A 22,736-nucleotide genomic window follows, 5' to 3' on the forward strand; every position below is an offset into this window, starting at 1 on the left:
TAGACACTTTCGGTGCAAAATTGGGATCGGTAGTGCCTGTTGTTTGGTTGCTATGGGTGCCGTTTGAGTAACAAAATGGCATCCGGTGCTGGCACACTTGTGGGGCAAATCGCACCAGACGCCGTATTGGTGAGGGCATTAGTGCACACACAGCTAAAGTCCATCGGAAGCATGTAGAGCAGGCAGATCATGCTGTCAATCAGTGTGCAATTCTAATTTGATGCCAGTGGTGCCATTTTGGAGCTCAATGCGCCAACTAATGCCCTCTCTTAAGCTCGCAGGAAGGACCCCCCACCAGTGCTATTTAAAGGGGTGATCAACTACTTACAGGTTATTTGATGGTTGATTTCTTCTGGTTGTTGCTACAAGTGTTTGGTGCTTTCTATAGTTGTTTCGAGTTGCAAAAGTCTATAGGGAGTGGTGTGGCAGGTGCTGAAGAACTGCTTGCTGACATCAAGGCTTCTGCACCATCTACTTGCTACCAGATATGGGTGCACTAGTAGGCCTTCCCCTTGGAATACAGCATGGCTTGGAGAATGAAGATAAGCTATGCAGAGCAGGGCGAGCTGCTGGAAGAGGAAGGAGGAGGAGGGGGACAAGGGCTCTCAGCAGGACGTCATCTCTGCCCAGGGTGTTCGGGGAGCAATTCTCCGACCTGAACCTCAGTGAGGAACAATGTGTGAGACGTTTGCACTTCAATAAGGATGTCGTCACTGAAATCTGCCACCTCCTGCAGCCACAACTGCAACCTCAGAGCAGGGCGAGGACCGCATTGCCACTGCTTGTAAAGGTGACCGTGGCGATGGACTTTTATGCGTCGGGCTCCTTTCAGGCTGGAGCTGGAGATATTTGCAACATCTCGCAGTTTGCCATCCACTGTTGCATAAGAGAGGTCACTGAGGCTCTGTATTCAAAGAGAGCTGACTATATTTCATTCTCTGTTGCCAGGGACAAGCAGGCGGAATGAGCATGCGGCTTCGCTAGTATTGCAGGCTTCCCCATGGTGTAGGGTGCCATTGACTACACACACACCGCTTTGTGGGTGCCACATGTCAACTCTGCCCTAGAACCAAAAGGGATTCCACTCCCTCAATGTCCAGCTGGTGTGTGACCATACGCAGCACATCATGCAGGTCAATGCCTGGTATCCTGGCAGCAGTCATGATGCCTTCATTCCACTGCAGTCCACTGTGCCATCTGCATTTGAGCCATCATGGCAAACCAGAGGGAGGCTACTGGACGACAAGGGCTATCCGCTGATGGCATGGCTGATGACTCCAGTGAGCAACTCACGCACACGTATGAAGCATGTATACAATGAAAGCGATGCTGCCACACGAAACGTGATAGAGCAGACCATTGGTGGGCTGAAACAACACTTCTGCCACCTGGACCACTCTGGAGGAGCCCTGCAGTACTCGGCAGAGTGGGTGTCAAGATTCATGGTTGTTGCTGCACACTGTATAACCTCAACATCATGAGGGCACAGCCCTTGCCACCAGCTATACGGTGAGCTGAGGAGCACTAGCATGACGAGGAGGAGGAGGAAGGGAGGAGGCAACCTAGGCAACCCCTTTCTGCCCGGGCTGTCTGTGATGAACTCATCCTAATGTGTTACCGGTAACTGCAACCCCAATTCCCCATTCACAAACAGTCCCACACATTACCTTCCCTCTGTCACTTGTAGGAATTAAACAAGCGGGGTTGGGGTTATGGTTATTGTCTCTGGCCAGTCAGAAGCCTCTGAGCTGCTCCAGGGACCCCCGTGCAGTTTCGAAGCGCTCCCCTATTCCTGGTTCTGACCGCCGGACTTATCCGGTAGCGATGTAGACAGAAAAACGTGACTCGTGGTTTGGGTGCAAAACAGACCAGTATTTATTGAAACAAAAAGAAAGAAACAACTTAAAAATAATCGATACAACACACCTATGCCTGGTACAGCACTTTTGCTTAACACAGTTCACTTATCATTTACTGCAGCACTCTTTTGCTTAGCGGCTTTACTTAAATACAGCACCTTTAACTAGTGCAACACACCTTTAATACAGTACACCTTGCTCACTACAGCACCTCTGCTTAGTAGCTTTTACTTAAATACAGCACTTTAATACAGCTGCTTAGTGTCCACTGAAGCACCTTTCTGCTTAGCGCAACACTGTTACTCAAATACAGCACTTCACTTCTTACAAATCACTTAATGTTCACTACAGCACTTCCCTGCTTAGTGCAACACTTTTATTTAAATACAGCACTTTAATACAGAACTCAGTGTTCACTACAGCACTTCTCTGCTAGTGCAACACTGTTACTTAAATACAGCACTTTACTTCTTATAAATCACTTAATGTTCACTACAACACTTCCCTGCTTAGTGCAACACTTTTATTTAAATACAGCACTTGTAATACAGAACTCAATGTTCACTACAGCACTTCTCTGCTAGTGCAACACTGTTACTTAAATAGGGGAGGAGAGAACGGACACAACAAGGGAAAATCAACTAAAATTACAGTTCTAACAAAATTCCCCTTAATTCCCACCCCTATACCTATTCTAAGTTGCCTTGTAATGGGCCAGAAAAGGTATGCTCACTAATGAAAATGCCTGCTCCGTGCCCCCTGCAGTCTATGATTTTCACTGCCCCAAAGTAGAAAATACCCCAGTATTTAAAAGTAAACTGCTGGTATTCCATTCCTTTAGGCAGGCTTCTGAGCTGTTCTTCTGTAGGCAGAGCACGGAGGCGAGGTGGCAGAGAGAGAGAGATGGCTTCTTGAGAAGCTATCTTATACCCCATTGGGGCCGAAACCTTCCCACCCAAATCCAGGTGCATCTGGGCTGAACAAAAGGGATCCAAACTGTCCCCATTGTCTGTGATGGGTTTGGATGAATTACCCATTTATCGTGATGGGTTTGTGAATGTATTCCCATTCATCGTACTGAGTTTGAATGGAGCTGTCTTGGTTTGAAAAAAAAGCATGTCTTTCTATAATTGCTGAGTAAACAGCTTTGGAAGTTAGCGTAAACAAAAGTCATTGTCCTGTGGTCAAACTGAAACCGCAGTCTCAAGTGGTTAATCCTTTGTGTAAACATAGTAGCAGTTTCTGTCGATTGTCTCTGCAGGGAAGGGAACTCCCTGAACTGCCTTTGATTGGCAGTTTAGTCAGCCATCTTTGATCTTCCCTTTTCATATGTCCACAGTCTGTGTCCTGACACGAGGTTGGGCAGTCATCTTTGATTACCCCTTTTTCACAGACACACGCAAGCTGCCTTTTCAATGTCTTTTGTCTTCTGCCACGAGGTCTGACGGCCATTTTGATCCCTGGATTTTAAAGGTATATTACCCAGGTATTCTTTAATCAAAATTCAATCTTCAGAACTGTAGGAAATCTCAAAATTATTGTGAAATCATTACACACTGACCATCACAGCGTCCGCTTGGCAACAATGCAAAAATAAAAGCCACCACAAAATAAACATTCTAAACCAAATTTATGAATGAAATCATGCCATATTACATACAAAAGTCAACTAATTATCCTTGTGCATTCCCTTAGTGCCTGTCTTCTGTGTGCCTTTGCCCGTCCTAGTGCTCCTACGCAGTGCTATTAGCTGAAGCATGACTGGTGGAAGGCTGCAGTCTTTCAGTGGAGGAGACTGCAGATGGCTTTGGAGGATGATCTCGACCAGCTCTGGGCCTAGAAGGCCCAGCTTCAGACTGCACCAACTCAGCATGGGCGGCAGCAGTCTAGGCTGGCTGGCTAACAGGCAACAGCAAGGGCACTGGTGGAATGGCAGTGGTGGGAGGATGAAAGCTGTCTTCCTGAGAGAGGACAGCAGGTTTGTGCTCCTTGGAGCCCCTGCCACTCCCCTGGGGTGGCGCTTCAGCAATCCTAGTAATCTGTTGGAGGACAGATTGCTGGATTGAGTGACACCCTGTAAGCCCCTTTCCACACTGTAATCCACAGCCATGATGGCAGCAGCCAAAGCATTCATGTTAGCAAGCTGAGCTTGCATGACAGCAGTTTGAGCTTCCACTGCAGCACTCAGACATTGGGTGGCTGCTGCTTGTGCTGCAATGGAAGCTGCAATATCAGCCATCAGACACAACATCAAGGTTGGGTCCACAAGTGTGTGAACAGTGTTGGCCACCACTTCCATGCTGGTAAGGATGGGCTCCAATCTCTGCACAAATTCCTGTGCCAAGTTGGTGCTGGACTCCTTCATGCTCCTTAACATTGCACTCAGGATTTCTGGCAGGCTTCCCAATGCACCAAGCATTTTGTTGTGCATACCTGTGATGAAATATTCCATTCACCACTGCCTGTGACTGAGATCGGTTTCAGTGTCATTTCCCTTCCCCCAGACCTCATTGTATTGTGTACTGGAATGTGCTGTATTGTATACTGGAATGTGCTGGAATGTGCTGTGTGTAGGGCTCCGCCCATACCTGGCCCCGTTTGTAAGCTAGTTCAGTCTGGCCTCAGTCTCCAGAAGGAAGACATCTCTCTCTCTTACGTGTTACGTTCTAAGTTAATAAAAGCCTTGTTTTTGTTCTGCTAACTTCGAGTCTCGGAATTATTGAGGCACATCAATACCCATCAGCCTTCTTCTGTAGGCTGCCCCATCGAAGTCCTCATCTGAGTCCTCTGCAGCAGAACCCATCTGCGACCTCTGCCCTCTGGTGAACTGGCACCTGCACAATCCTTGTCCCCTGTCCTGGCTGCAGATCACTCGTGCCAGGCGTCTCACGACGTGTAGATCCTACCTCTAATCTATCCTCTAAGATATGCGCAGTGTCAATATCTGAACTGGTAGCTGTGAGTGTGAAATCAAGTGACGGTGCCATGTATTTATCATCACTCTCTCCTTGGTGTTCCTCCACTGCCTGGCCAGGTTGCACCTCTTGGGTATCTGAAAGGAAAAAGGCACAAGAGTAAGGTTGTGGTGCTCGGAAGGGAGAGAAAGTAAGAGGTATATGCTTACACCATCCGTGGCTTGTAAATCAGAAGAGAGTGTGGGGTGAGGGGGAAGTGGGATGTGAGTAGAAGGATTAAGTATGAGGATACCATCATTTTTGATGGTTTCAGCTCCTCTGCTGGCCACAGCCTCAGCAATGACCATTCCAATAATGGTCAGCACTGTCTCCTCCTTGGGGGTTAGGACATACAGACACACCTGTCCCCCTTCAGTTAACTCCTGCTGCCTTCAGTTGTGCACCACCTTGTGATGCAAGAGAGAGGGAAGGGTGTCAGCAAGTGCCATGCAATCTGTTTGGCTGATGAGGCTATCATGGTTGAATAGCTGGTAGTGTGAGCAAGCTGTGAGATGTGGGTGTGAGGCTTGCAGCAGTGCTAAGTGTGTGAGAGTGAGGTGAAGGATATGAATATTAGGTATGAGGCCTGATTGATAGAGATTGTTGGTAGGTGAGTGTTGGGGATGTGATGATGTGAGCAGTGGCTGAGGCTACTGGCACAGTTGGTAGGATATGGCATTTGAAGATGCATTCACTGACCTTGACCACTCGTGTGAGGTCATTGAACTTCTTGCGGCACTGCATTCAGGTCCTCAAGGCTTGACTCCTGGCATTGACCTCCACGGCTATCTGCTCCCACTGCCTTTTGACCGTGTGCCTGGAAGGCCACCTTCCCCCTGTAAGGTGTTTGGTTTTCTCATCCTTACAAGGGTTCTTTGACTCTGGGTTTTACAGGAACAAAATGGTAGATGACACAAAGGTTTAGGTTCAACCCAAAACTGTTAGTTTAGTAAAACCAACAAAACACAGAAAAAAAACTGTTGCGATTTGGCTGAAACTTACAATCTGTAGGGGGTTTCTCTTGCTCGTTCTGGTCTCCTACCAGGCTTCATGCAATAATTACCCTTGAGTGGTTCGACCCACTCTTCCCTACGGTTCTAGACCTTGGACTTAGGTGCAGGGAACTGTAGTGCAGAGAAAAACTCAATAGACCAGGTTGAATAGCACGAAATGGATGCTTTTATTATTAAACAGTTTGCAGCATTATATAATACATGTCATAAGCACAGATTAAAGTAACTACAAGCATGCACATATCGATAAACTTAACTCTATGGAAATGGGAAACACACGGCACATCGTAAAAGGGGAAACACATTGGGGCAGAAATTCGGGTCGGGGGCTTGCCGCGCGTGCAAGCCCCCGATATGCACTTACCCGACGCGCCGGCCGTTGAGCTTCAGGGATGCCTGGAATTCCTGTTTTAAAACGTTGACTCCCGGGCAGCATCTGACATCACGCCGCCCAGGAGTGCAGCCAGCGCGAAGCCTGGAGCGCGCTGTGCAAGTGAGACACGCCCCTTGAGGTCTCATTTTAAAAGGACACGCCCCCAATGCTTCTCACAAGCTGCAAAGCATTTTTACATGTAAAGCAGCATTTTAAATAGGTTTTTTGTATTTTTAAGAAGCTTTTGGTAACTTTTATAAACTTTTAAAAACGTTTAAATTATTTTGAAGAATCTGAAGTAGTTTTAAACAGAATTAAAGCGATTTCAAGACATTTAAAAGCCCTGAAAGCATTTTTTTCATTCCATTTATTTAATTAGCAATGTCGTCGTCGTCGTCGTCGTATGTGTCTTCACACTGTTCCCTTTGGGGAACGGTATGAAGTGGTGGAAGGATTTCTGGCCGTGATTAACGCTCCTTCCGTGACCATAACCATCTTTGTACCAGCCATTAGGGTGGTTAGTCCTATGGCGGGAGGGTTTTACGGGCTCCCACAACCTATACGAGGGGGGGGGCCACCCACACCCACGGACGCAAATATCCCACTGGATGTCTACCCAGAATTTAGAGCCGGAGCTCCGACTCCACTTGCCGGGACTGTCTGGAGTGGGGTTCGAAACCCTACGCCGTGTGGCCCAGCGGCGGGGATGCTACCGCTACGCCAAAGGCCCACTCAGATTAGCAACGTGAAATGGCTGGAATGAGCACAATTCACGACATTAAAAGAACTCACAATTGAACTGATGATGACCTCAGCAATCTCCTCAAGGAGGTGGAGGCGCAGCGCCTGCTCATCATTGGTAATGAGAAGTCCAAGGCGCCACAAAAAGGACAGATGATAGCTTGGTCTTTCAAGTGGCAGCATAGGGCTCCAGTCACGGGGAGGGAAAAGGTGCAGGAAACGTAAGGGTGTCATCTTTTGCGCGGAGTGGGCCTTTTGCGTAGCGGTAAGCATCCCCGCCGCTGGGCCAGAAGGAGTAGGGTTTCGAACCCCGCTCCAGCCAGTCCCGGCAAGTGGAGTCGGAGCTCCAACTATAAATTCTGGGTGGACATCCAGCGGGATACTTGCGTCCGCGGGTGTGGGTGGCCCCCCCCCTCGGATGGGTTGTGGGAGCCCGTAAAACCCTTGCGCCATAGGACTAACCACCCTAATGGCTGGTATGAAGATGGTTATGGTCACGGAAGGAGCGATAACGTGGCCAGAAATCCTTCCACCACTTCATACAGTTCCCGAAAGGGAACAGTGTGAGGATACGTACGACGATGACCTCTTGCGTAATGCACCTCCTTGGACCCTCAGTCGCAGATGCGAGGGGCAAATCGTGCAATTTTTAAATTTTTTATTTTATTGACATGTAAAATGTTGGCCCAGTAATTCCCTTCCAAACGCGCGAGTACGGTCGGGGTACTCGCGCGTCTGGCCGGAGGAAATGCCGGTTTTCAGCATGCACAGCGCATGCGGGGAAAACCGGCATTTCCTGTCCTCTGAACGAAGGGGTTCAGAGGCAGAACGCGTGCAACTGCACAGGCAGCGCGTCCGCAGTAAAATTCGCCGGTTTCATTCATGCTTTCAGTGAGGTTAAGTCCTTATAACTTACACATGAAAAAAGCATGAGTACAGTTGCTCCAGAGGCTGCGGAGGAAGATATTTTTTTATCGTGGATCTTCTGAAAGGCAATATTTTTGTTTGGGAAAGGGAGGAAAGTTATTTTAAGAAATGCTGAGGTAAGTTTTAAAGTTTATTTTTGTTTTTTAAAACGGGTTTTCAGCACTGTAGGTAGAAGGATCAATTGTGGCTATGTGAATTGAATTTGCTGTGTTTATTAATGTGAAAATGACTCCAACATTTTTAAGAAAGAAACTTTTCATCAGTAATATATTCTTTTAAGTAATTATGTATGTATGTCTGTATATATTCCTTTGCGTGTATGTATATATTCCTTTACTTATGTGTATGAATGTATTTATTTAATTATGACTTTCAGAGAAAGTAACTTATTGGAAAATCATAATTAAATACATACATTCATACACATAAGTAAAGGAATATATACATATATGTAAAGGAATATATACAGACATACATACATAACTCCTTAAAAGAATATATTTTAGAACAGTCATTTTCACATTAAACACAGCAAATTCAATTCACACAGCCACAATTGCTGCTTTTACCTACAGTACTGAAAACCCGTTTAAAAAAAAAAAATTTAACTTTAAAACTTACCTCATCATTTCTTAAAATAACTTTCCTCCCTTTCCCAAACAAAAATATTGCCTTTCAGAAGCTCCACGATAAAATATATCTTCCTCCGCAGCCTCTGGAGCAACTTTACGTATGCTTTTTTCATGTGTAAGTTGCAAGGACTTACCCTCACTGAATCCATGAATGAAATCGACGAAGTTCACTGCGCACGCGCTGTGCCTCTGAACCCCTTCGTTCAGAGGACTGGGAATGCCGGTTTTCTCCGCATGCGCTGTGCATGCTGAAAACCGGCATTTCCTCCGGCCAGACGCATGAGTACCCCGCCCGCCAAATCATAGTCCAGTCTTTGTAATATTTTTGGCGGGCAGAAATCTCTGCAGGGGCGCTTTGTCTTTGTAACGGGAGCCGGTGACAGCTTAACTGGCCTTCCTGGGCCGATAATGTCTTTTACTTTGTCACCGTAACTCGGTTCGTATATTGATCGGTCTGGAGATTGCCCTTGATGGCTGTCAAACGGGTTTTTCTTTGTACAGTAAATGGGTTTAAGTGTTCATTCAATTGTCCGCCCATTTCTTGATGGGCCTCATCCTGTTACCCAAAACTGTCCTGTACTTAGAATCTAATTAATATGTATGCTCAGTTCCATGAGTTTCGGTTTCCCGATACTGGCTTTCGCGGGCTTACTGTCCTCAATCCACAAGCCTGTCTGGCTTGCAGTAACAGAAATCAAATGGTCCCAGAAACTGATCACGAGGTCCGGCGGCCATTTTGCATGCCCTTTTATCAAAGGTTTTTCTGTACAAGCTTCTTTTGGTCAATAAACTGTCTTATTAACCCTATTTTCTTGCGTGATTAATTACTAAAAATTTCGAATCTTACAAATCACCCATATGGCCCCGTTACCATTGTGGATTGTAGGCCTGGATCGGAGATGACCTGTCCCCGTCCTCCTTTATCAGACTGCAGCTGCCTACACAGTGCAAACCCCTTGTAGAGTCAACTGATACTTACAATCACCCATCCGGCTGGTCGTGGCCGATGTCAATTGCAGGCTGGGAGCTGGAGATGACCGTCTTCCCTTCCTTTTTACACCTGACAATTGCTGTAGTCAGAGCTAGCTTCCGAGAGAGAGAGCTTCCCAGCGAGAGAGCTTCTGAGCGAAAGAGAGAGAGAACTGTGGTATGGTCCCTTCTTATAGTTCTTTTAGTCACCTGGTCTCATGCTGGGTCTCCCCCAACCAGTTTTGGTTGTCGGTTTGCTGAACTGTCCGACATTCACACCTCGTCAACCTGTAATTCAATCACCAGAGGTGTACAGAGTTGTGAGATCGAAGATAACTCCTTATCTCCTCTCCCGCTTTCTGTAACGCATATTCAATGTGATTTCTATTACTGTTGATGGGCGGTTGGCTGATTGTCTGCTCGGGACTTGTGTATCTTCCATTCATGTCAGGAAGTTCATCGTGACCCCCATTGTTTCAGTTAAACAGAGCATTGTCCAGATGTTAATTTTTCCCATCGAAACCGATCACGATTCAAGGCCTCAGAGTTCAATATCAATGTCCTTTTCAGAATTAATCATGAGTCAAAGCTTTCATTGTCCAGTACCAATGTGTTCTCCAAGAACTGCAGACTTTAATGACTGGCACCTTTTCTGTGCCTCAAACTTTCACCGTTTCATGCCCTTACCACTGGGCCAAACAGGCTTTCAGCATTTTGCTATTGTACAGAGTTTAAAAAAAAATCTACACCCCCTGTAGATACAGGACATCTCTCCTTCTTTCCAACTCCTCCACCAAGACCTCCAGTGCAGTGATGCGTGTACAGGGAAAATTTAATATCTGGAAGACAATCTAAGCCTACTGTTTATCTAATGTAAAAACCTTGCAGCCCGCTCTCTATCATGTTGTGCCATTCCTCATTCTTTCCCAGGTCAGAATCTCTTCAACCATGACTCCTAGCACATGCTCCAGCCACAATGCACCTCCCCTTTAAGAGGTACAGGCTAGCTTTAACTGGTGCTAGCCTCTCATGATATTGGCCCCCTGCCTAGCCAATGAATAGCATGGTTAATGCTGGCTGGATGCAGAAATCATTTAAGTGAGCAGGCAGCACGAAGTTGGCATGGTACCTGCATTGCAATCAACGGGCACGGGTTAATCACGCATCGCGATCCCCACGCCTGTTTTTGGGGGCTATCCAATCTAGCCCCTTACTACCCTGTTAACACTGATTTTCCCAAGTGAAAATCGAGCCCCAGGTCCCTAAAAAACTTGCCGCTGTACCATCAGAAGTGCAGTGGCATGGGACTCCTATCCGGGGACTGTCCCTGATACGATGCTGCCCAAAATCTCACCTGTGCCATTTTGGTGTATATGGGGACCTGTTCTTTTAGAGGTTGGTAGTTCACTGTTGCAATGTTTCAGAGCCAGCCAAGCCAGACACCCAAATTTCTGACTGGCATGTGCGCATAGCGATGGCACACACCAGCAATGGCACACACCAACGATGGCGCACACCAGCGATGGCACATACCAGCGATGGCATACACCAGTGATGGCACACACCAGCGATGGTACACACCAGCGATGGCACACACCAGCGATGGCACACACAAGTGATGGCACACACCAGCAATGGTACACATCAGCGATGGCACACACCAGCGATGGTACACACCAGCGATGGCACACAACAGCGATGGCACACACCAGCGATGGCACACACCAGCGATGGTACACACCAGCGATGGCACACACCAGTGATGGCACACAAGCGATGGCACACATCAGCGATGGTACAAACCAGCGATGGTACACACCAGCGATGGTACACACCAGCGATGGCACACACCAGCGGTGGTACACACCAGCGATGGTACACACCAGCGATGGTACAAACCAGCGATGGTACACACCAGCGATGGCACACACCAGCGATGGTACAAACCAGCGATGGTACACACCAGCGATGGTACAAACCAGCGATGGCACACACCAGCGATGGTACACACCAGCGATGGCACACAACAGCGATGGCACACACCAGCAATGGCACACACCAGCGATGGTACACACCAGCGATGGCACACACCAGCGATGGCACACAAGCGATGGCACACATCAGCGATGGTACAAACCAGCGATGGTACACACCAGCGATGGCACACACCAGCGATGGCACACAAGCGATGGCACACATCAGCGATGGTACACACCAGCGATGGTACACACCAGTGATGGCACACATTAGCGATGGTACACACCAGCGATGGCACACAAGCAATGGCATACATCAGCGATGGTACACACCAGCGATAGTACACACCAGTGATGGCACACACTAGCGATGGTACACACCAGCGATGGCACACAAGCGATGGCACACATCAGCGATGGTACACACCAGTGATAGCACACACCAGCGATGGTACACACCAGCAGCAGAGGCTTAGGGTTTACGGAGTCAGCGAGGCAGATTTGGTAGCGATAGAATACTTGAGTGTGACATCCATTGGTAATTCAATTGGAAGGAGATCCACTGTGCACAATTGTAAGAATTGGAAAAATAAAGTAAAATTAGACCTGGTTGAAAGAGCAATTTAAAGAATGGATAGTTTTATTCCTAGATGGGTAATCTTGCACATACTGATGAGTGTACAGGGAAGACTTAATATCTGTAAGACAATCTAAGCCTGCAGTTTATCTAATGTAATCAATACTTCACTATAATCTTCCCTTCAACCACTTTATTTAGTGAGCAAAAAGCTTCATGTCCAGTCATTCGACAGTAAATGATGCTGTATCAGTTGCTGATGAAGAATGTTACTGGTTTCCATAAACTAGCCACAATGCTATGATGAATTGAGATTTTATTCAAGTGTTGCTGGGGTTGTTCTAACATGCCAAGGGTGAAACCTTTCAAAGCTCAAGAGCCGGGAAAATAAATGATACACTGACAGAGAGCCTCGATTTTGAGATATGGTACCGAGTATGCTCAGCGATATTCTTACTGTAACTACAAGTATACCATACAAACAACTTTCAAACCGAGCAACCTAACGTGGAAGCAGTTGAGGCCAGAAGAGGCCAAAAATACTTTCTTTGTGGGACCAGGAGGCTCAGGGGTGCATCTCATGTCCCTACAGGGAAGGCCGAGGCCACGCCTATGGCGGGCCAGTCCCTCCTCCCAATTCTGAGACCGTCGCGGGATGGCCCCGGCAGTCGGTGCCACCACAACCTGGTCTCAACCAGCGCAGTCTCCAGGCCACACAATTTTCAGCCATTTAACGCCTGGAACGGGTGGAAGTTTATCAAAATAATTAACATTTTACATTTTTTTTGTTTCTGCCGGTGCTGCTGACCATACTACTTTATAGGTGCCCGAACCATTTCCATCCTACCCACTCGAGATGGGGGGAACGACAAAACACTGCTGGGGCTCCGCCTAAGTTATTCAAATAAATTGGCCCAGAAATTCGTCTCTTCCCGGGTGAGTACGCACGGGGTACTCACCCGTAGGCCGAATGGAAGTGATGGTTTCCTGCATGCACTGCGCATGCGCGGGAAACCGGCACTTCCGATCCTCTGAACGAAGGGGTTCAGAGGTCGAACGCGTGCAGGGGAGGCTGCGTGTGCGCTTTGAACGTAGTTTTTTTTACAGGTTTTCCCGGGAGGGTAAGCCTGCAGGATTTACACATTTAAAAAGCAGGCGTAAGGCCTGCTTTTTGCAAGGTAAATGGTCAATTAATTAAAATTAAAACATTTTTTCCACAGGTTTATTATTTTTAAATACTTTAAAGCAAGGTAAGTTTATTTTTAGCCCCGTTATAATATTTTTTTTTTTAAATTAAATTTAAATTATTGTTTAAAATAATTATTTAATGTAACTTATAGTTTATTTAAAAAGTGTGATTTAAAAAAAAAAATTATTTGAAGGTTTACTGCTATTTTGGGCCCATAGTATTTATAAGTTTTGACAGGTCTACCTGTCAATATTATGAATGGGCTTTTCCCTCCTCCGATTGGCTGCCCGTGGCTCACGTGATCCCAGGGGACGCATCGCACTAACTACGCCCCTGGGACATGCAAGCACAGCGCACCAGCAGCTGGGCCAGGCCCCGGAGCGGAATTCCACGAGGCCCTACAGCTCAACTGCTGGCGCGCTAGGTAAGTGCAGGTCGGGGGCTTGCACCCGTGGGAAGCCCCCGACCCGAATTTCTGGGCCAATATCACAGGGTCAGGGCAGTGCCTGGGCAGGGCTGAAGTCCCACCCCATTGACCTTATGCTGCCATTGCAGTGAAAAGGAAAATCCGGCCCATAGTTTCCATCGCAAGAGCTCCTCAGTCTATACCATCTTCTGGAGCCCGTTTAGGACTTTGGGCAAAATAAGTTAGATTCTGTTAATGAGGGAAGGCTGCTTGTTCTGTTCTGCTTGATGAATTTCTTTATCACGCACTGAGTTAATTGGCAGGGCAGCTAAACAAAGCACTCAAAGAGCAGTAATACAGCCACAGAAAAACCACATGCTGTTTGCAAGATGCTGGTTGCTCACTGTTATAGGCCTTTTAAAATCCAAAAGGAATTAATATGAATGAATGTTACATGACAGTACATTATCCTTTCTTCTTTGAGACCTAGGATTGAATTCAAGCCAGATTGATGGAATAAGGATTCAACAACTCTTGAACACCAACGCCCCTCCGGAGCCTTCTTCCCCTTTACTTTCCTCTGACCACCCTTCTCCCAATCTCACCCCCTGCTGCGTTTTCACTATGGATACATACTGGACCATCCGCAATGCTGAGGACATCGTGAATAGCACGTTTAATCATTTGGTCACACCGCAGGTAAAGGTTGCACAGGCAGAAAGGGAATGGGTGACCAACAGGCAGAGTAGTAGGTGCAGGCAGGTAGTGCAGGGGTCCCCTGTGGCCATCCCCCTCTCAAACAGATATACCACTTTGGATACTGGTGGGGGGGATGACTTACCAGGGGAAGGCAGCAGCAGCCAGCTTCCTGGCACCAGGGGTGGTTGTGATGCACAGGACAGGAGGAAAAAGAGGGGTAGAGCTATAGTAATAGGGGATTCTATTGTAAGGGGAATAGATAGGCATTTCTGCGGCCGCAAACGAGACTCCAGGATGGTGTGTTGCCTCCCTGGTGCAAGGGTCAAGGATTTCTCAGAGCGGCTGCAGAACATTTTGGAAGGGGAGGGTGAACAGCTAGTTGTTGTGGTGCATATAGGTACCAACGATATAGGTAAAAACCAGGATGAGGTCCTAAAAGCTGAATATAGGGAGTTAGGAGGTAAATTAAAAAATAGGACCTCAAAGGTAGTAATCTCAGGATTGCTACCAGTGCCACGTGCTAGTCAGAGCAGAAATAGAAGGATATTTCAGATGAATACGTGGCTAGAGGAATGGTGCAAGGGGGAGGGATTCAAATTCCTGCGACATTGGAACCGGTTCTGGGGGAGGTGGGACCAGTACAAAATGGACAGTTTGCACCTGGGCAGGGCCGGAACCGATGTCCTAGGGGGAGTGTTTGCTAGTGCTCTGGGGGAGGGTTTAAACTAAATGGCAGGGGGTTGGGAACCTGAGCGAGGAGACAGAGGAAAGGGAAACAAGGATAAAAGCAAAAGACAGGAAGGAGAAAAACAAAAGTGGCAGGCAGAGAAATCAAGGGTTTAAATCAAGCATGGCCACAGTAAATAATAATTCTAAAAGATCTAAGAGCATTAAAAAAACAAGCCTGAAGGCTCTGTGTCTTAATGCGAGGAGCATTCATAATAAGGTGGATGAATTAGCTACGCAAATAGAGGTAAACGAATATGATATGATTGGGATTACAGAAACATGGCTCCACGGTGGCCAAGGCTGGGAACTCAACATCCAGGGGTATTCAATATTCAGGAAAGATAGTCAAAAAGGAAAGGAGGTGGGGTAGCATTGCTGGTTAAAGAGGGGATTAACACAATTGTAAGAAAGGATATTAGCTCTGATGATGTGGAATCTGTATGGGTAGAACTGAGAAATACCATGGGGCAGAAAACGTTAGTGGGAGTGGTATATAGACCTCCAAACAGTAATGCGGAGGTCGGGGATGGCATTAAACGGGAAATTAGAGAAGCGTGCAATAAGGGCACAGCAGTTATCATGGGTGACTTTAATCTACATATAGATTGGGCTAACCAAATTAGTAACAATACTGTGGAGGAGGAATTCCTGGAGTGTATACGGGATGGTTTCCTGGACCAATATGTCGAGGAACCAACTAGAGATCAGGCCATCTTAGACTGGGTATTATGTAATGAGAAAGGATTAATTAGCAATCTTGTTGTGCGAGGCCCCTTGGGTCGGAGCGATCATAAAATGAGAGAATTCTTCATTAAGATGGAGAGTGAAGTAGTTGACTCAGAGACTAGGGTCCTGAATTTAAATAAAGGAGACTACGATGGTATGAGGCATGAGTTGGGTAGGATTGAATGGGGAATGTCACTCAAAGGGTTGGCGGTGGATAGGCAATGGCAAACATTCAAAGATCGCAGGGATGAACTATAGAATTTGTTCATCCCAGTTTGGCATAAAAATAAAACAAAAAAGGTGACTCAACCGTGGCTAACAAGGGAAATTAGGGATAGCATAAGATCCAAGGAGAGGACATATAAATTGGCCAGAAAAAGCAGTAAACCTGAGGATTGGGAGCAGTTTATGATTCAACAAAGGAGGACAAAGGGATTAATTAAGAGGGGGAAAATAGAGTATGAGAGTAAGCTTTCAGGGAACATAAAAACTGACTGTAAAAGCTTTTATAGATATGTGAAGAGAAAAAGATTGGTGAAGTTAAGCGTAGGTCCCTTGCAGTCAGAATCAGGGGAATTTATAATGGGGAACAAAGAAATGGCAGACCAATTAAATACATACTTTTGTTCTGTCATCACAAAGGAGGACACAAATAACCTCCCAAAGATGTCGGGAACATAGGGTCTAATGAAAGGGAGGAACTGATAGAAATCAGTATTTGTAGGGAAATGGTGTTAGGGAAATTGATAAGATTGAAGGCCGATAAATCCCCAGGGCCTGATAATCTACATCCTAGGGTACTTAAGGAAGTGGCCCTAGAAATAGTAGATGCATTGCTGGTCATCTTCCAAAAGTTGATAGACTCTGGAACAGTACCCATGGATTGGCGGGTAGCTAATGTTACCCCACTGTTCAAAAAAGGTGGTAGAGAGAAAACAGGGAATTACAGACTGGTAAGCCTGGCATCGGTAGTGGGGAGAATGCTAGAGTCCATTATAAAGGATGTAATAGCAGAGCACTTGGAAAAAAGTGACCGGATTGGACAAAGTCAACATGGATTTACAAAAGTTAAATCGTGCTTGACTAATCTACGGAAATTTTTTGAGGATGTAACTGGTAAAATAGATAAGGGAGAACCAGTGGATGTGGCGTATTTGACTTTCAAAAGACTTTTGATAAGGTCCCGCATAAGAGATAAGCATGTAAAGTTAAGGCACATGGGATTGGGGGCAAGGTATTGACTTGGATAGAGAACTGGTTGGCAGACAGAAAGCAAAGAGTTGGAATAAACAGGTCTTTTTCCGAGTCGCAGGTACCGCAGGGATCGGTCCTTGGACCCGAGCTAGTCACAATATACATTAATGATCTGGACGAGGGAACTAGATGTAATATCTCCAAGCTTGCAGACGACACAAAGCTGGGTGGGCATGTGTGCTGTGCGGAGGATGCCGAGAAACTCCAGTATGATTTGGACAGGTTGGGTGATTGAGCAGAAGCATGGCAGATGCAATATAATGTGGATAAATGCGAGGTTATCCACTTTGGTGTCAAAAACAGGAAGGCAGATTATTATCTGAATGGCAATCGATTGGGAGAAGGGGAAGTGCAACGAGAGCTGGGCGTCCTTGTGCACCAGTTGCTGAAGGTAAGCATGCAGGTGCAGCAGGCGGTTAAGAAGGCAAATGGTATGTTGGCCTTCGTAGCGAGAGGGTTTGAGTACAGGGACAAGGATGACTTGCTGCAGTTGTACAGGGCCTTGGTGAGGCCACATCTTGAGTATTGTATGCAGTTTTGGTCGCCTTATCTGAGGATGGATGTTCTTGCCATGGAAGGAGTTCAGCGAAGATTCACCAGGCTGTTACCTGGGATGGCAGGAATGACATATGAGGAGAGATTGGGTCGATTGGGCTTGTACTCGCTGGAGTTTAGAAGAATGAGAGGGGATCTAATTGAAACTTATAAAATTCTAACAGGACTAGACAGACTAGATGCTGGAAGGATGTTCCCGATGGTCGGGGAGTTCAGAACCAGGGATCACAGTCTAAGGATAAGGAGTAAACCATTTAGGACAGAGATAAGGAGGATTTTTTTCACCCAGAGAGTGGTGAACCTGTGGAATTCTCTACCAAAGAAGGCAGTAGAGGCCAATTCATGAAATGTATTCAAGAAGGAGTTGGATATATTTCTTAAGGCTAAAGGGATCAAGGGATATAAGAACATAAGAACATAAGAACATAAGAAATAAGAGCTGGAGTAGGCCAATCGGCCCCTCGAGCCTGCTCCGCCATTCAATAAGATCATGGCTGATCTGATCCTAACCACCAATCCACTATCACAGAACCATCTCCTGAATCTAACAGAATTAGACACACGAAATAGGAGCAGGATCAGGCTACACGGCCCCTGGGCCGGCTCCGCTACCCACAGGGTCATGACCGATCCGAACCTAGACTCATGTCCAAATTCCTGCCCGCTCCCCGTAACCCTTAATTCCCTTTACTTCTAGGAAACTGTCTATTTCTGTTTTAAATTTATGTAAAGATGTAGCTTCTACAGCTTTTTGGGGCAGCATATTCCATGGACCTACCACCCTCTGAGTGAAGTAGTTCCTCCTCATCTCAGTTTTGAAAGAGCAGCCCCTTATTCTAAGACTATGCCCCCTAGTTCTAGTTTCACCCATCATCGGGAACATCCTCCCCGCATCCACTCGATCCAACCCCTTCACAATCTTATATGTTTCAATAAGATCGCCTCTCATTCTTCTGAACTCCAATGAGTAGAGTCCCAATCTACTCAACCTCTCCTCATATGTCCATCCCCTCATCCCCGGGATTAACCGAGTGAACTTTCTTTGTACTGACTCGAGAGCAAGTATGTCCTTTCTTAAGTATGGACACCAAAACTGTACGCAGTATTCCAGGTGCGGTCTCACCAATACCTTGTACAACTGAAGCAATACCTCCCTATTTTTATATTCTATCCCCCTAGCAATGAAAGCCAACATTCCATTGGCCTTCTTAATTACTTGCTGCACCTGCATACTAACCTTTTGAGTTTCGTGCACCAGGACCCCCAGATCCCTTTGTACTTCAGTACTTTCCAGTTTCTTGCCATTAAGATAATAACTTGCTCTACGATTTTTCCTGCCAAAGTGCATAACCTCACACTTTCCAGTATTGTGTTCCATCTGCCAAATCTCTGCCCACTGTCTATGTCCCCTTGCAGGTTTTTTATGTCCTCCTCACTCACTACTTTCCCTCCCATCTTAGTATCATCTGCAAACTTTGATATGTTACACTCGGTCCCCTCCTCCAAATTGTTAATATAGATTGTGAAGAGTTGGGGACCCAGCACTGACCCCTGCGGAACACCACTAGTTACCGATTGCCAGCCTGAGAATGAACCATTTATCCCAACTCTCTGCCTTCTCTTAGATAGCCAATCCTCTATCCATGCAAGAATATTACCCCCAATCCCGTGATTTTTTATCTTAAGCAATAATCTTTTGTGTGGCACCTTGTCAAATGCCTTTTGGAAGTCTAAATACACTACGTCCACTGGTTCCCCTTTATCCACCCTATATGTTACTTCCTCAAAGAACTCCAGCAAATTTGTCAAACATGAGTTCCCGTTCATAAAACCATGCTGACTTTGTCCTATTAAATTATGATTATCCAAATGTCCTGTTACTGTCTCCTTAATAATGGACTCCAAAATTCTACCTACCACAGATGTTAGGCTAACCGGTCTAGTTTCCAGCTTCTGTCTACTGCCCTTTTTAAATAAGGGTGTTACATTAGCAGTTTTCCAGTCTGCCGGGACCTTTGCCGAGTCCAGGGAGTTTTGGAAAATTATTACCAATGCATCCACAATCCCTACCGCCACTTCCCTCAAGACCCTAGGATGTAAGCCATCAGGTCCAGGTGATTTATCCGCCTTGAGTCCCATTATTTTACCGAGTACCACTTCCTTAGTGATTTTGACCGTGTTTAGCTCCTCCCCCCCTTTAGCCCCCTGTTTGTCCAGTGTTGGGATATTCTTAGTGTCTTCTACTGTAAAGGCTGATATAAAATATTCATTCAGTGTTTTTGCCATCTCCATATTTCCCACCATTAATTTCCCGGTCTCATCCTCTAAGGGACAGGTTGGGTGATTGGGCAGAAACATGGCAAATGCACTATAATGTGGATAAATGTGAGGTTATCCACTTTGGTGGCAAAAACATGAAGGCAGATTATTATTTGAATGGCAATAGATTGGGAGAAGGGGAAGTGCAAAGAGACCTCGGTGTCCTTGTGCACCAGTCGCTGAAGGTAAGCATGCAGGTGCAGCAGGCGGTTAAGAAGGCAAATGGTATGTTGGCCTTCGTAGCAAGAGGGTTCGAGTACAGGAACAAGGATGTCTTGCTACAGTTGTACAGGGCCTTGGTGAGACCGCACCTTGAGTATTGTGTGCAGTTTTGGTCACCTTACCTGAGGAAGGACGTTCTTGCCATGGAGGGAGTGCAGCGAAGATTCACCAGGCTGATACCTAGGATGGCAGGAATGATGTATGAGGAGAGATTGTGTTGATTGGGCTTATACTCACTGGAGATTAGAAGATTGAGAGGGGATCTCATCGAAACCTATAAAATTCTGTCAGGTCTGGACAGACTAGATGCAGGAAGGATGTTTCTGATGGCCGGGGAGTCCAGAACCAGGGGTTATAGTCTAAGGATAAGGGGTAAGCCATTTAGGACTGAAATGAGGAGGAATTTCTTCACCCAGAGAGTGGTGAACCTGTGGAATTCTCTGCCACAGAGGGCGGTGGAGGCTAGTTCATTAAATATATTCAAGAAAGAGTTGGATATATTTCTTGAAGCTAAAGGGATCAAAGGATATGGGGAAAAGGCAGGGACAGGGTACTGAATTTGGATGATCAGCCATGATCACATTGAATGGCGGAGCAGGCTCAAAGTGCCGAATGGCCTACTCCTGCTCCTATCTTCTATGTTTCTATGTTTACTTTAGCCACCCTTTTTCTTTTTATATAACTATAAAAACTCTTACTATCTGTTTTTATATTTTTTGCTAATTTACTTTCATAATCTATCTTCCCTTTCTTAATCAATCTTTTTGTTATTTATTGCTGTCTTTTAAAGTTTTCCCAATCCTCTGTCCTCCCACTAGATTTGGCTACCTTATATGCCCTTGTTTTTAGTCGAATACTATCCTTAATTTCTTTACTTAGCCACGGATGGCTGTCTTTTCTTTTACACCCTTTTCTTCTCAGTGGAATATTTTTTTTTGGAAGTTGTAAAATAACTCCTTAAATGTACACCACTGATCATGTATCGTCTTACCCTTTAATTTATTTTCCCAATCCACTCTACTCAATTCTGCTCTCATACCTTCATACTCTCCTTTATTCAAGCTTAGCACGCTTGTTTGAGATCCAACCTTTTCACCCTCTAATTGAATATGGAATTCAACCATGTTATGGTCACTCATTCCAAGGGGATCCTTTACTAGAACATTTTTAATTAATCCTGTCTCGTTACACAGGACCAGATCTAAGGTTGCTTGCCCCCTGGTCGGTTCAGTTACATACTGCTCAAGAAACCCATCCCTAATACACTCAATGAACTCATCCTCAAGGCAGCCCTGCCCAATTTGATTTGTCCAATTAATATGATAGTTAAAATCCCCCATAATTATAGATGTTCCCTTATTACAAGCCTCAACTATTTCCTGATTGATACTCCATCCAACAGAGTTGCCACTGTTCGGAGGCCTATAGACTATGCCCACTAGTGTTTTTTTCCCCTTATTATTCCTTACCTCCACCCAAACTGTTTCATTATCCTGATCTTTTGACCCAATATCATTTCTCTGTATTACAGTGATTCCTTCCTTTATTAACATAGCCACCCCACCTCCCCTTCCTTCCTGCCTGTCCTTCCTGATCGTTAAATAACCTGGTATGTTTAATTCCCAGGCATTGTCACCCTGCAGCCATGCTTCTGTAATGGGCACAAGATCATACCCATATGTAGTTATTTGTGCCATTAACTCATCTATTTTGTTACGAATGCTACGTGCATTCAGATAGAGAACTTTCAAATATGTTTTGTGACACTTAGTTCTTGTTTTTGCCCTTTTTATTACTTTACCTTTTACTCCATACCTTCTGCCCCTCCCTGACACGCTCTGGTTTTTAATTTCCCCACTGCTACCTAAGTCTATGACCTTGTCTGTTGTCATTTTTATTATTTGCTCTCTAGGAACCTCCCCCCCCGCTAGTTAGCTTAAAGCCCTCTCTACAGCCCTAGTTATATGATCTGCCAGGACTCTAGTCCCAGCACTGGCCAAGTGAAGCCCGTCCCAACGGAACAGCTCCCTCCTGCCCCAGTACTGGTGCCAGTGTCCCAGGAAGCAATACCCATTTCTCCCACACCAGTCTTTGAGCCACGCATTTAGCTCTCTAATTTTATTTGTCCTAGCCAAATTCACTCGTGGCTCAGGTAATAATCCAGAGATTATTACCCTTGTGGTTCTGCTTTTTAATTTGGCCCCTAGCTGCTCAAACTCCCTCAGCAGAACCTCCTTCCTTGTCCTATCTATGTCGTTGGTACCAACATGGACCACGACAACTGGATCCTCCCCCTCCCGCTCCAAGTTTCTCTCCAGTCCAGAGGAGATGTCCTTAACCCTGGCACCGGGCAGGCAACACAACCTTCGGGACTCTCGCTCTCGGCTGCAAAGAACTCTATCCATCCCCCTAACGATACTATCCCCTACCACTACAACATTTCTTTTAACTCCCCCCACTTGAATGGCCCCCCGCTCCACGGTGCTGTGGCCAGGTTGCTCATCCTCCCCGCAGTCCCTGTTCCCATCCTCACAGGGAGTAAGAGCCTCGAACCTGTTGGACAAGTGCAAGGGCTGCGGCTCCTCCAACACTACCTCCTGGATCCCCGTACCTGCC

The sequence above is a fragment of the Somniosus microcephalus genome, chromosome 2 (genome assembly GCF_052327205.1).
Source record: "Somniosus microcephalus isolate GS21.2 chromosome 2, FLI_Smic_1.0, whole genome shotgun sequence".
NCBI lineage: Eukaryota > Metazoa > Chordata > Chondrichthyes > Squaliformes > Somniosidae > Somniosus > Somniosus microcephalus.